Genomic DNA, 13325 nt, shown 5'->3' on the forward strand with positions numbered 1-13325 from the left:
CCGGGTCGCGAACCCGCGTGCTCTGCATCGGCAGGCGGACTCTCAACCACTGCGCCACCAGGGTAGCCCTATCACAAATCTTGAACCCCTTATTTCGTCTTCAAGCATGACCCAAACAGTGAAATACATTGAATTTAGAACAGTGAATATTACCGATGCATCTGTTTGTTGTAATCAAAGAATCTTGGCTTCATCTCATGCAAAGTTCCTAATCATGTTATTCAGAAATAATAAGTATCCGATAATCTTTAAAAATCAACAAATAATATATATTTACCACAGTCCAGGCAGTTATAAACACTTGGCATAGTAACTCAACTGAAAATGACAATAACACTATAGATTCTATTCTTATCATCTACATTGTACAGATGAAGAAATGGAGGAAACAGGAGATGAAGTAATTGATTTAAAGACATACATTAGCCAGTGGAAGTGGTAAAATTATAACCTGGTGTAAGGTATGAAACCTAGACTATCTGTATCTAGGGTTCCTGTGTTTAATTACCATGATACTTGGTCACTGAACACTATTTCTAGAAGTGTACTTTATACATATAAGTTTTTTAAGTAAGGCAAATCTTTTTTCTTTATTTCTGGATTATACTAATTTCGATTTCACATATTTTAGTTCAAGCCCACATGCAGAGGTATTGTGACTTCTGAATAGGGAATATAAGGAATTCGTTTTTGCCTTTGGTAATTAATTATCCAAAAATAAGGCATAAACACACATATTCAATGTCCTCTGTCAACTAGTTTATCTTTAACCCATAAATCATAATTTATCCAGGCTTCTGTATTAGTGACTCATTGAAATCATGGTATTTTTGCATTTATTTTTATAAAAGAGCTGCCACCATCCATTATTTCTCAAGAGGCCAAATTTCAGTTTTGCACAGAAGAGAAATTCTATTATTTGTTAATGAATGCCCATTGCTTATTTTTGAATAGTGTTTTGGTAGATGTTTTTACCTTTATTCTTAGCTGGTGCTTTTTAAATTTTCCCTTAGAAAGCAAGTTTATGTAAAATAAGTCTTATCTTCAAATAGATGTTACTAATTAGAAGAGATTCTTGCCATTCAAAATACATACATTCTCAAATAGGAGAAAACACTGAACACAATACAGACAAGAGATTCTTATCCCTTTTGATGATTTCATTACTTTTTCAATTCTATCACTAACTTTTCTTTAAGGATATGGTGAAGGGTGTGGGTTAATATAGAAATGTTTTATTACAGAAAATGAAAAGTATGCAAAAGTTACAAAGCAAAGAATAATAATCAATACAAAACAAAATTATGGGGCACCTGTATATGCCAAGAGTGACTGAAAACAAAAATTGTGAGAAAATTTTATCTCAATTTCTCATGTTTGCAAGAAAATAAAGACTGACCCACTTACAATGGGATATTTCCCCCAAAGCTTTTGCCAGGCTTTTGATGGCATTTATAATTAGGTTGCTAAGGGGATATGATATTTTCCAGTGGGCTTTCTCCCGTAACTTAGGAGGAAATAATGGGTTTCTGTTACCCCTGTAAATCCCTGTTTTCTTAAATTCATGTAATCTTTATTAGACCCCTCTGAAATTACAATTTAACTATCATAGCAGGACATAAATGTTTTTAGTATTTCAATGCCTAAAACTGAAGACAGTATACACAGAAACACCTTTTTTCCTGTATTATAAAGAGTTCTGCTTGTTATTTTTGAAATCAATGAAAATATAGTATATTACTTATTTCAATCTCAAATGATACTAATAGGCATGTCATTTCTATTATTTTTATTTGATTGGATGCTTTAAAATGTAACTTTCTTTAATTTTCTCTTATAAATATTTAAAACTTGAAGATTAACCACATATCAGCTGAGACAAAAATATGCTATACTACTCTCTGCTGATGCTCTTATAAAATCATGATACTCTGTTACAAATATAAAATCAAACCATTTTAACTGAATTTACATGCTCTTTGTAACAATCAGAATATTTCTGCCAAGTGGAACAGAAATCTACAGGAGACTTCATGGTTTTATTCATGACCCAAGATTTCATCAAGACTGATTTTTTTCTGTCACTCTCTTCTGCCATCCACAGCATTGCGTGTTCCTTCCTCAGGCTAGCTCCCCTCATGGTTGCAAGAAAACTACAGCAGCTCCAGAGCATGTGAGAGGGTTTAGAATAAAATTTTTCTATCTTTTTTAAAATTGAAAAATCCATTTCCCAAAAGACTTCTTATCAGACTTTCCCTAATATCTCATTGGCCAGAATTACCTCACATACTCATGCCTAAACCAATAACTAGAGAGGGAAGCTGGTGATTTCAGCACATCTTCATTGCTATGGACTGCTTGTTTGTGTCCCCACCAAACTCATATGTTGAACCCTAATCCTCAGTGTGATGTTATTCATAGGTAGAGCTTTCAGGAGGTCATTAAGATGGAGCCCTCACGATGGGATTAGTGCCCTTATAAGAAGAGATGCAAGAGAGCTTGCTTCTTGCTCTGCTTTCTGCCATGTGAGGAGACAGCAAAAAGGTGACTGTCTACAAGCCAGGAAGAAAGCTCTCACCAGACACACCTTCTACCAGCACTTTGATCTTGGACTTCTTAGCCTTAAGAACTATAAGAAATAAATGTTTGCTGTTTAAGCTACCCAGTCTATAGTATTTTTGTCATAGCAATCTGAATTAAGACAGTTATGCACTCTTTGGTACTTGGGATTAGAACTGTCTTCTCAAGCCGTGGCTGTGCAGAAAAGTGCAGATTAATAAAACTGTGGATCTCTTAAGAAGGAAATCCTCTCAAGAATGGAATTTCTGTACAACTGAGCAGAAAAATAGACTAAGCCTGAGTTTTTACAATTTTGTAAACCTCCAAACCAGTCCTGGAGTGCTCACCAAAGAATTATGTTGTATGCCAGAATAAACTGCTGAGTGTTTAAACATTATAATAACTCACAGCCCTAATCAATGCATAACTGATACAGTAACATAAGAAATTTATAAGCATACCTTGTTTTATTGCACATTGCAGATATTGCAGTTTTTACAAATTGAAGGTTTTTGGCAACCTTACATGAACAAAGTCTATTGGCACCATTTTCCCAACATCATTTGCTCACTTTGTATCTCTGTGTCATATTTTGATAATTTTTGCCATATTTCAAATGTTTTCATTATTATAATATTTGTTATGGTGATCTGTGATCAGTGATCTTTGATGTTACTATTGCAGAAATGTTATAAGGTGTGTACATTTTTTTTAGACATAATGCTGTTGTACACTTAACAGTCTACGGTATAGTGTAAACATAGCTTTTATATGCACTAGGAAACCAAAAAATTCATGTAACTCACTTTATTGCAATTTTTGCTTTATTGCAGTGGTCTGGAACCAAACCTGCAATATCTCGAAGGTATGCCTGTATAAATGCCTATATAAATATTGTGTTACTTAACCTGAAAGGTCACATAGATTTCATAATAAAGTTTTATTTAAAAATGCAATAATTGGCAACCTTAACTCATTATTAAAATGAAAATGCTTGAAAATGTAGAATACTTTGCATTCTCAATTAATAAGAATTTTTCACTGTTATAGAATTGGGAATTTTCAGGTTTTTTGTTTGTTTGTTTGTTTGTTTTTTGCAGTACACGGACCTCTTCCATTGCGAAGCACAAGCTCTGGATGTGCAGGCTCAGTGGCCATGGCTCACGGGCCCAGCCGCTCCTCGGCATGTGGGATCTTCCTGGACCGGGGCACGAACCCATGTCTCCTGCATCAGCAGGCGTACTCTCAACCACTGTGCCATCAGGGAAGCCCTGGGAATTTTCAGTTTTAATAACCACTGAAACGGATATTAATTACGATTTACTCTGGAGTAATATAGCTCTAAAATACACTGAACCATTTCAGCATATATAACTTACTTAAATACAATTAGATTTTCTGTTTCTCCTGCAGCTGATTATTTATATTTCAGGTAAGTTTATCAAGTCATTTTTCATTATGTAAAACTGCTTATATTAAACCTCACCCCAAATAATTGAATAAACCAAAGTTATTCCCTGTACTTCTCTTCAATACAACATACTCTGATGACTACCAAAAATAAATCCTTACCATATCTAATACTACGAACAGCAGTTTTTGTCATTTTAATTTAATTATCATTGCTTTTTCTTATTTTGGTGAAAGAAAAATTAGTGAATTGGGTGTTATGAAACTTAAATTTTGTTATTTTAATTCTTCCCAAATTAATTCTATATTTAGATAGTAATGTTGACCTCAACCTTTTAAAAATCATGACTAATATATTTTGTACTAAAAGTGTAGTAATATTTTTAGTGAGTATCCTATCACTGTTAATGTCTTCTTTGCTTAAAAGCACCATTTTTCTACCAAAAAAGTCCTGAGTATATGAAGAATAGTGTGTCACTGGATATCCACTATCCTGATTGTAGCAGTGATAGAATATATGTTATTAACATTAGAAGGGACTTCGAAAAAATTGAGATATAATTAATAATTCATATTAGCCTATTACCTGTTGTGAATTAATGGGAAGTGGGAGGTTTATAAACCCAAGTCTTGTAATGGCTAAGTCATCTTGGTTTATATTCCCTATGGCCTAAAATTCATGACACTTGCAATTAACTCTTTAATAGGTAAAGAGTAATATATCAGGTTCAAAATAAAAATTCATTACAAAACATTCAGTGAAAAATCTGTTAATCAGATACAAATATATTACTCTTCACCTTTTACCAGTAAGAAAATGCTTTTCCTAACATTTCTATAAAATATATAAACAGTGGAGTAATGTTTTATGATGGACTAGATTCCATTAATTATGCTTCTGATAAATATAGCTTTAAAGGATGGGTAATTTTTTAGTGCTTAAAAATGTATCCTTGAGTTGCAACAAATCAAAGATTCCAGAAGACAATAACAAAGTAAAAGTGAAATGCCTTGTGTAGTAAGGTAGTCCTAAGTCAGTTTTCACCTTGAAGATATATTTCAAAACCTAATGAATTTGACCTTAATCTTAATGGTTGCACAGGTTTAGAGATGAAGGAAAAAAGCCTAGAGCTCACACAATATAGAAAGTATAGTATCATAACCTACATAAGGGTAAGATCCACAAACATTATACCTCATTGCAAGACTGAATAAGAAATCAACCTACAAAGCAGAAATAAGCAGTAAATAAACTTTCCTAGACATGTTTTGACCTAGACATTGGGTAAGCAAAGAAAAAAGAAAAAGAAATCTTAATTGAAAATGAAGATCTGCAAGTCAGTTGTTATGTGGTTTCATGATATAAATTTGTAAAATTTATATGGAAAACACATGGATAATTTAATTTAAAGTAGTCTTCAGTTGATATTGATGTTATTCAATTAATAAAAGATTATGGAATCTATTTCAGGAGGAAAACAACTTCACATTAACCTTAAACAATTATTTGGATAAAGTTCCAAGGGACTTTATAGCCAAAATTCATACAGCACTCAATTAAAAACAGGCAACAAAGAAAGTGAGTTTGAAGAAAGAACAGGCATTAGAAACAAAAATGTGAAGATTTCAGATATTGACAATATGAGACATAATTTAGTCAGATATAGTTAAAAGATTTTAAGTAAAAGATAATATTGAAAATATACTGAATCACCTAGAAAATATATAAGAACAATTTTTAAAATGTGTAAGTTTGTAAAAAGCTCAACAGACTTTATATATATATATATAAATATATATACATTTATATATATATGAAAAAAATATATATATTAAAGATTTAGTGGATTGACTAAACCAACTTAAAGATTTAGTGGATTGAATAAACAGTATATTAGATGCAACTGAATAGAAAGATCTGTTACCAAAATTTAAATTGAATTAAATTATTCAAAATATAATAAAGGTAGCAAAATAACTTAAAAATATGAAAGAGGTAAAGCAAAGTGTAGGATAGAGTTAGTTGATTTAACATATATCTGATCAGAGTTCCTGAAGGACCTCAAAAATGAGAAATAAAAGAAAACAATATTCACAGAATAGATATTAAAAACTTTTTCAGAATTGTTAAGAAAAACCCCTATGAATTTCAGATTCAGAAAATCCAATGAATCTCAAGATGGATAATAAACTAAACACACACTTCAATATATTTTAAAACCTAGACAAAACTCAAAGAAAAATCTTAAAACAAAAAGCTGGGGAGAGTGGGCATGGGGGGAGGTTGAGCACTGTAAGATCTGTTAAATTAGATGAACCCCACACAGTGAGCTGAACAAAATGTGTCTGTGGATCCTGCAGTTGGACATGTCTATTAGCTCATCATATCTTAGATAATATTCTTGATCTGGGGGATTTCTTATCTTTCTTAACTATCTCCTCAGTAAGGAAAAGAGAAATTTCATTGCCATTAACTACAAATAAACAAATATAATACAGGTGCTACCAATCAGATGTACTCCAGCAGGACTATCATTTAGAAGAGAGAAATATGTGAAAAAAACATTGTGAGAGATTTTTTTTTTTTTTTTTTTTTTTTTTTTTGAGCTCTCAGAGGCAGCAGTTGATGTCTTTCTAGGACCTGGTTCCCAGAACAGTTCAAGCTGCTATGACAGTTTCCCCATTGCAGTTTGGGCTTTGTTCTGAGATTCTATTCCTCCGAGCCAGATTCTAGTTCACTTGGAGAGTCTGTAAACCAGCAAGTACTATTTAGTAAATAAAATTTATGGTTAAAATGGCAAAAGTAGGTTTCAGTGCCTACTGCTAAGAATACTGCTTATTACAGAAATTAATATTCATTGTGATTTCAGCTTTCAGACTCTAAGGAAATGAGAATCCAGGATAGGTGAACTGGCTTCACTTAATTTAAAGAGCATCAACTATCCCTCTAGTACTCAAGTCCAGGACTCTAGCAACCTATGGCATACATTGACAGCATGATTAATAGATAATTCCATTTGATCATCTGTAATGAATTGTAAATTGAGAGAGAGGGTCCTTGGGAGATCTCATTAGCTTTTGCAAAAAATAAAAAAAGAACCATAAAGTTCAAGACAAAAAAGAACTGGATAACTGACTCTTCTAGGTATATTGGAGATCATACTGAATAAGACTTTTGTCAGTTTTAATTTCAACACAAAGAATGTTATGAGAAATCAGTACTTTCTATGATGATGCTAAGAAAAGAAAAGAAAACCCTAATATTTCTTCTAGTTTTAGGGGTAAAATCGCTGCAAATCACAAATAAATCAAACTGGAAATAAGTTTAATCTCTAGCCTCACTGTATTTCTGATGTAACAGTTAGGACACTGTTATGGAGAGAGTGAGACCTTGAGAATTAAGAAAGGAACACATGTCAGAATATATAACATTGAATTGATAAATATCTTAAACATCTAAATCCCTTTGAGCTTCATTTCCATCATAAGCCTTTTCTCCTCTGTCTCACAGGTTTTCTTCCTGCTGTACTAGAAAAGCTTGAGACAATCTTGCCAAGGAGAAATTGATGCTGAAAGCTCAGCTTCTCTGTACACCTGTGCCAAATCGAATTTAGAGTTTTGGGTGAAGTAGAAAAGGATAACTTTATTACTTTGCCAGGCAAAGAGGGCACAGCAGGCTCCTATGTGTCCCAACTTGGAGAGGATAGTGAAAAGTTTTATAGTACTGGTTCAAAGAAGGCATAATCAGCTTGTGGACACTCTTCTGATGGGTTGGTAGTAAGGTAAGTAGGAGTCAGCATCATCAACCTTCAAGTTCCAACTGGTCTAGGGTCCACATGCTTGTGGGCATCATACCATCGTTAATCGCTAATTTCTCCCACTTGGAGGGGTTTTAGTATCTGCAAAACAGCTCAAAGATATTGTTTGTGTGTGTCAGTTGATGGGGAACCAGGACCTTGCCCCAAGGTTGCACTATTGTTTCTCTTCACAGTTTGTTTCTCCCTGGTCTTGCACCCACCCCCCTTCCCTAATTAACAACTGTTTGAATCTGCCCTTGGAGCTCAGGGAAGGTCATGGAGACTGAATGAAGGCTATTTCTTGTAATCAAGGAAATGGGGGACACAGGAAGGGTTTGTTCCCAGGAGTGCCACAGGGCCCTACTCGTATCAAAATCAATACTCTTCATGCTCCATACACAGTGCCCGTCACTGTTCTTAAATATAAATAGATTCCAGCATTTCCTCCATATGAAATACAAGGTTTCAGTTCTGAGAGAAGGAGTCCCTAAGTGCCAATAATTGCTATTTTTATATAAACCCAAATTCTGAACATATGTATGGCTACTGATGGTATTAGAACAAAAAGAGAGGAACACATTCAATATTTTAGATGAGTTTAAATTTATTATTCCAGATAAAATTATCAAAAGTTCTGGATGTAATGTGCTAGATTTTAAAAATTGTGAATAGCTTCTAATCGTTTCCTGGTAGGTTGACTAGAAGCTGAATTTTACAGCAGCTTACAATAGATGAAATTGAGATGCCAAAATTTCCTTGGTCTAATATGGAGACAGTAATGTAAGGATTTAGGGTGATAGGAAGGTTGAACGAGTAGAATTACCATAACTCATCTGCTCATTTACCTCTCAGTAATGCCCTAGTAGGAGGTACAGAATTCACTTCCTTCATCATGACTTAGATCATACCTTGTTGAAGGGGAGTACCAGCAACACTGAAAAGGTGCGAGTGTTCTCTATGATCTAAGATGCTGACAAAGATGCCATTGGAATAGATTACCAGATTTCAACTGGGATGGTATTATGGGCTGTGTCGTGTCCTCCTCAAATCCATATGTTGAAGTCCTGATTCCCCAGTACTTCAGAATGTGATTGTACTTGGAGATGGGACGTTAGAAAGATAACTAAGGTAAAATGAGGTATATAAGTGGGCCGTATTCAATACGACTGGTGTACTTATAGAAAGAGGAGATGTGGATACAGACACACACAGACCAAGGACCCAGTAACAAGATGTCCTTCTGCAAGACAAAGAGAGAAGCCTCACAAGAAATCAACCTGCTAACACATTGATCTTGGACTTCTAGCCTCCAGAATTATAAGAAAATTAATTTTTGTTGTTTAAGTCATCCAGTCTGTGGTATTTTGTTTTGCCAGCCATAGAAAACTAATACAGTTGGGTGGATGAATACTGGGCTGACAGAAACCAAGTAACTTCACTTACCTACCAGAGATAAGGGGAATATTTATTGTAATATTCAGCAGGAAGAGAGTGCAACCTGATTGGTTCGGATTTTGATAGTAGCAAAAAATACACCAGAGTCAGTCCTTAGGACTAAAATATATCAGATCCCACTGAAGTCTCACTGGATGTGTGTAATTTTTAAAAAATTACATCTGCAGAAGAAAGATTTGACTGAGTTTCAAAGAATACATTAAGAATCCTCAGATAATTCTTAAACCTATGCCATCACATCACCAAGCTAAGGCCCCTTGATTAAAGATTAGGATGGGAGCTATGAACAGGAACTGCCATTCATTCATATTTTTTTACCTTTTATTTTATATTGGAGTATAGTTGATTAACAATGTTGTCTCAGTTTCAGGTATACAGAAAAGTGATTCAGTTATACATATACATGTGTCTATTCTTTTTCAAATTATTTTCCCATTTACTTTATTACATAATATTGAGCAGAGTTCCTTGTGCTATATAGTAGGTCCTTGTTGGTTATACATTTTAAATAACCATGTGTACATGTGAATCCCAATCTCCCTAACTATCCCTTCCCCCCACGCTTCCCCCAGTAACCATACTTTTGGTCTCTAATAATAAAATTTGTACCTGGTTTTACAAAAAAAAAAAAAAAAATGGAAAGAAAAAAAGAAAGATTAGGATGGGAAACTTAAAAATATTGTGATTAAAAACCTAAGATTGTGTGGTAATGTTTTTCTTATATTTTTTTTCCAAAGGTATATGTGGTTATTTACTACAGAGACTGTACTGGGGAAAGGGTAATAACCGTACATTTTAGTAACCATATGGATCATTTTAGTTCCTTACCCCCAGTCATCCCAAAGCACACTCAAAATTGTGCAAAAATAAAAGTGTGGCCATGTGTCATGGTGTCAGATTTGGGGATTACACCTCAGAACAATAATACAGATTTCCCTTCACCAAGGTTAACTTTGCTTGTGCCAGTGCTAAGTACCTAACCTGCCAGAAATTTGTACATTCAGTCCCTAGGCTTTACCATATTCATGGGAGACCAGCCAGCCACCTGGTGACAGGTTGAAAAGATTTTAACATCCTGAAATCTTTGAGGGGCAGCAATTTTATGTCATTTAAATTGTATTCTAGGTTTTATTTGACTTTCTTGAGTAGATGTCCCTGCCAGTAAGATGATCCGTGGAATTACCGAATACTCTAATCACCGTTACACTTATAAAACATTGCTTCTGACCATGTGCCTCAAAAGGATTAAGGCAATTAACTACAACAACTGAACCTAATGAAATCTTTGGCATTACTGTCGAACTTATCCATGAGAATAATTAAAACCTTTGCTTAGTTACCGTTCCAGATGCTAACTTGCAAAGTTTGATTCCTGGCTTACTGTCTGTGTTATAGTCTTTGAACCAGAAAACGATGCATTGTCATGTCTCACTTATAGCCCAGATACACAGGTTTAGGAACTAAGAACATGGAATTGAAGTGACATTTTTCAATATAAAGTTTAATATCTCATTTTCACATTTATTTTTTTCTTGTTTCCATGACTTCAGGTTTGGGTGGTTTAGAGAAGGGGATCTGCAACCTTTGAGCCAAACCTGGTCCACCACCTGTTTTTGTAAATTTTATGAGAACATAACTAAACCTATTTGTTTCTGTATTGTTTATGGCTGATTTTGCATAATAGCAGTAGAACTGAGTATTTGTAAAAGATACCATATGGTCTACCAAGCATACAATATTTACTCTCTGGCCATTAAAGAAACAGTTTGCTTATCATTTGTTTAGGTTTCATAGTCTCTAAGCTGGAAATGTATTAAAAGCATTTGCTAGGGAACTCAACAGTGACTTCATTGAAATAAAAGCTGAAATATCATCTTCCAATTTGGGGTACTTGATGCCACTGTTTGAACTGGTAAAAGTGAGTTGATAGTGTTGAATTAGGTAATTAGGAAGACAAATATGTTTGCTGCTACATAATGAAGAAATAGAGTACACTTGGAAGTGTTTGGAAGACTAAGTAAACCCCTATGCGAAGGACTAGCATGAATTTGTATTCCTCAGGAATGGAGGTTTGGATCACCCCATCAGATAACAATATAACAAACTTCAATCACCTTAAGTGCCAGCTGAAAATAGAGGAGATGTAGACAAGATAGTAGAGGAAAAAGGCATAACAAACAGTTGCAGTCATGTTACCAGTTATAAAGCTAAGTACTGAATTATGTGCTCCTATACTTCCATTGAGGTATCACATATTTATATATAAATCTTAGATACTTTTTCTTTCCCTCAGTCGACTTCTGCAGCTATTTTAGGTACTTATTTTTGTTGTGTAAGTTTTAAAATTTGTATATAGAGTAAATTAAAGATAGAATTAGGGTGGAATGAGAGAAAAAATGGATATCACTCAGAAACCCTGAGAAATCAAAACCAACACTTGATTTTGAAATAGAAAATGAGGCTTTGGGTTGCCCCACTTTTGCAAAGTGAGTGATCAAAACCACTGCACTGGATAAACCTAGATGATATCCTTTATAGTTTATTATATACAAATGTTACCACATAGAATAAAATGTGACTAGAGCATCCTGTTTAAGACATATTCAACATGGTGGCCTGAAAACCCAACATTATTTTATTTTCATATTTATGAGTGATATTTATAATATGCAAGAGAGAAACATCTTTTGTTGTTGCTCTAGTTGTTATTATTGTTTGGAAGTTTAAGTATAGAAGAAGACCATGAGTAGGGATGTTGGACTTTAGTGGACATTTGTTACAACTGGAGTTCCCTCACATCCTTTGAACATTCTTCCTTATGAAGGATCTCTCTACTTTGAATACAAGCTGGTGTTATTCCTTTCCAACATCCTTTGAAGATACGACACAGGAAGATAATTGAGGCACTCAGTCAGATATACCCATATATAGTTTCAATTCAGAGCAGAGCAATGTGAGAAAGCAAGGGTCACTTGGAACTTATGATTTGGTGAGATTCAGGGGCAGCAATAACTGAAGATCTGCTCTGAGCTCTGGTGGCAGTGGGTTACAGGTGGCCTGAACACAGGTCGCACAATGTTATCAGGAGCATATCATTCAAGCAGGACTCTCTGTCTTCATGGAGAGTCTTGATTTGCTTAATATTTCCTTAAAAAACCCTTCTTCCTGAACTAGATAGGGAGGGGTTTGCTTTTGGCATGTAAGAGTCCTGAACAAAATAATGTCTTTTCTATATAGTATTGTGACTTGAGCAGTAGTGATCTGAACAGCACAGTTATAGAGTAATAAATTACTTTACCCATGATTTCTATTATATGAGTAATTATATTGACATTATTTATAAATAATTTCTATTATATTTGAAAGAAAGTATTATAAAGATTTTGATCGGTCTCAGTAAAAGTATTATGTTTTATTCATCACTATACATCTTACCTACCTGGTATGTAATACAAATACCATCACTACTGGCACATTATTTCACTCACATTAGAAATATGGTTTCTAGTCATTGAAGCAGAAAATTGACAGAAATCAGTAAAATGTTATCAAACCATCCCACTAACCCCATTCACCCCAAGACACATACTCATTTTATTTTACTTTTTAACTATTTTCCTTCTTTTAATTAAATTCTACTATTTATACTGTTTAATGGGTGAATATCTGGTAGACAATTAACAACTATCTTTTATATGGTATTTTATTTACGTTTTACTTCATGTGCATAAATCTAGCATTCTGATTTTTTTTGTAATTAGTCCTAGTGGATTCTTATTTTTAAATATGGTTTGTAAACAACCTTTCAAAAATTGTAAACATGGCTACATAATATTTGTGGCAGTTTTCCAAATTAATTAACTAATTAACACACCATATGTGGCAGTCTACCAGTATATGTATCTATCAATGAAATAGCATCTGTGTGTGTGTGTGTGTGTGTGTGTGTGTGTGTGTGTGTGTCAGGGAGAGGGAATGATCAGGAAAATACAATATAAATACCAATCCTTTTCTTTACATTTAAAATTTCACAATACTTATAAGACTGTGTAATGAAGGGATAACATGTATTAAAAGCTATGTTATATATCAAGAGTGTATATA

Source organism: Neophocaena asiaeorientalis, unplaced genomic scaffold (assembly GCF_003031525.2).
Source record: "Neophocaena asiaeorientalis asiaeorientalis breed wild unplaced genomic scaffold, Neophocaena_asiaeorientalis_V1.1 scaffold287, whole genome shotgun sequence".
NCBI classification, from domain to species: Eukaryota; Metazoa; Chordata; class Mammalia; order Artiodactyla; family Phocoenidae; genus Neophocaena; species Neophocaena asiaeorientalis.